The sequence below is a fragment of the Octopus bimaculoides genome, chromosome 13, assembly GCF_001194135.2.
Source record: "Octopus bimaculoides isolate UCB-OBI-ISO-001 chromosome 13, ASM119413v2, whole genome shotgun sequence".
NCBI classification, from domain to species: domain Eukaryota; kingdom Metazoa; phylum Mollusca; class Cephalopoda; order Octopoda; family Octopodidae; genus Octopus; species Octopus bimaculoides.
Window position 1 is genome coordinate 10,736,113 of NC_068993.1, and position 3,027 is coordinate 10,739,139.

Below are 3,027 nucleotides of genomic sequence, written 5' to 3' on the forward strand. Positions count from 1 at the left end.
AAATGTATATAGACACGCGCACACACACACAAATGTATATAGACACGCGCACACACACACAAATGTATATAGACACGCGCACACACACACAAATGTATATAGACACGCGCACACACAAACATGTATATAGACACACAAGCACACACACACACAAATGTATATAGACACAAGCACACAAACGTATATAGACATGCACACACAAATGTATATAGACATGCACACAAATGTATATAGACACATGCACACATAAATGTATAGACACATGCACACAAATGTATATAGACACATGCACACAAATGTATATAGACATGCACACACAAATGTATATAGACACATGCAGACAAATGTATATAGACACACGCAGACAAATGTAGACACACACACACACACACAAATGTAGACACACGCACACACAAATGTAGACACACGCACACACAAATGTATATAGACATACACGCACACAAATGTATATAGACACACGCACACAAATGTATATAGACATACACGCACACAAATGTATATAGACACATGCACGCGCGCATACACACACACACACACACATAAATGTATATGTAGATACATAGATATACACACAAGCATATGTAGATAGACGCAGGAACACATATATAGATACATAGACACAGGAACACACATGTAGATACACACAGAGAAACACTCTCATATGTAGATTCATACACACGCTCATATATATACACTCTCACACACATGCATACATATATAAATGGATGTAATCATGATATTAAAGTGATACTCTTGTATATCTAATTCCAATCTCCCACTTTCGTTTCAATTTAATTCCTCTGAATGTGAAAAAGGGATATAACCTTAAAATCTGCTGTCAACAGAATCAGGATACAATTTTCTCTATTAATCTGCATAGTTTGATTCATATCAAAAGCTAGTTCATTTTGGCTTGACATAAAACTTGTGTTCATTCTGGAATAATGGCTAATATCCATTACATTAATATCTTTGCCATTACTACGTAATATACTTACATACATATATATATTTTTGTTTACGCAAAATGATATATAATATATACATTTCTGTGGCTTACATTAAATAAATGAAAAATATTTACCACATGTATGAAATAAATATGAATGGCTGTGTGGTTAAGAAGCTTGCTTTCCAACTATGTGGCCTTGGGTTCAATCCCACAGTGTGGCGCCTTGGCCAAGTGTCTTTTACTACAACCACAGACTCTGCCTTTTATCTTTTTGGGGTTGATAAAAATACCTGTTGATCATTGGGGTTGGTGTAATTGACTTACCTCTTCTCCCTAAAATTGCTGGCTGTGTGCCAAAATTTGAAACTGATAGAATTAGCAGTATGTCTCCAAGACTCACCCTTGAGATTTTGATGGAGAATATTCATTTATATCTGCTTTAAAATAGCAAATTATAATCACAGTGCCAAAATCCAGGTTTGGCCAGGTTTCTATCAAAAGGGTTAAAAACAAAACAAGATGCTAACTGGAGCACCAAAATTCAGCTTTACCTTGGGTACTAGGGGTGGTGGTGATGATGGTGTTGGGGGTTAGCTGCTTTAGCACTTTCACTGTCTGTATCATCATGAATGATTTTGGTGGATGGAAACTGAAAGAAGCACATGTATGTATGGATGTGCATATGCGTTTTGTGATTGTCATTGACTGGACCTTGTATAACAATTGTAAGCAAGTGTCAATGCCATGCAAGCGGCAACCATTTCCAGTCTTTTTGCGAAAACGGGTCTGTTTCTTTTATATTCTTTTACTTGTCTCAGTCATTTGATTGTGGCCATGCTGGAGCACTGCCTTCAAAAATTTTTAGTTGAACAAGCCATTTTCCAGTGCTTATTTCTATTTTTAAGCCTGGTACTTTTGGCATCCATCTCTTTTGCTGAACGACTAAGTTACGAGGATGTAAACAAACCAACACTGGTTGTCAAGCAATAGTGGAGATCAAACACAGCCACAACAACAACAACAACAACACACACACACACACACACACACATGCACGATAGGCTTTTTTCTGTTTTCATCTACCAAATCCATTCACAAGGATTTGATCAGCCCGAGGCTATAATAAAGGGCACTTGCTCAAGGTGTCACACAATGGGACTGAACATAAAGCCCCTGTGGTTGGGAAGCAAACTTCTTACCGGACAGCTATGCCTTCAATTATGTCTGGACATGGATGAATATTACCTTGTATGGTAAACAGGTGAGGATATTTAGCCAGAGAAAATCTACCTCAGGATATTCCACGTGAGAATGGAAAACTGGATGTTAACATGATGATGGGTATAGACGTACACATATAGAGAAAGAGAGTGGGGGAGCAAGGGAGAGGTTTCCAGTTTAGCCAACGCTGCTATCAAATGCAGATGATGAAAACAAAAACAACAAGAAAATGCCAAACAACACAAACAAAACATCCACTATGTTTATATATAAAATGTAATATTTTTAGCTGTAGACCAATTCTTGGTTAAGAGGAAACACTAGTCTGCTAGCAGAGTTTGGATTTTGATTTGAGATTAGAAAACAAGGAAGTAGAAGTTTGAAGAATCTGTTGACTGATACACACACATACACACACACATATACATACATTATCAACATCATCATTACCACAAGCGTCAGCCATGTTATCCCTGTTGCCATTATGATAATCACCAGGATGGTGGTGATTCACATCATCACCACCTCCACCGTCAATCATCATCTATCACCGCAACTAACATCATGACTAATAGATTCCCCATAAATACCATCCCCACCGCCAATGCCACCAACATTGCTACCATAATCAAATCATTACCATCACCACTGAAGTCATCATCATCATCACAACAACATACACACTATCAGCACCTCTACCACCACCACCACCACCACCACCACCACCCCTAGTGCCCAAAGTAATGCTGGGTTTTGGCGCTCTGACTAGCATCTTTTGCTCTTAACCCTTTTGATTCCAACTAGCCCAAAACTGTCCTTGGCTCAATGATTAT

The 3,027-nt window shown here is 38.1% G+C and overlaps 1 protein-coding gene and 1 long non-coding RNA gene across 2 annotated transcripts in view; one reads left to right on the forward strand and one right to left on the reverse strand.

Moving 5' to 3' along the window:
• Positions 1 to 3,027, reverse strand: part of LOC106872757 (proteoglycan 4) — a 329,051-nt gene that overhangs the window by 308,575 nt on the left and 17,449 nt on the right. The window lies entirely within an intron of this gene.
• The window catches only part of LOC128249269 (uncharacterized), a 74,117-nt gene that overhangs the window by 68,823 nt on the left and 2,267 nt on the right, over positions 1 to 3,027 (forward strand). The window lies entirely within an intron of this gene.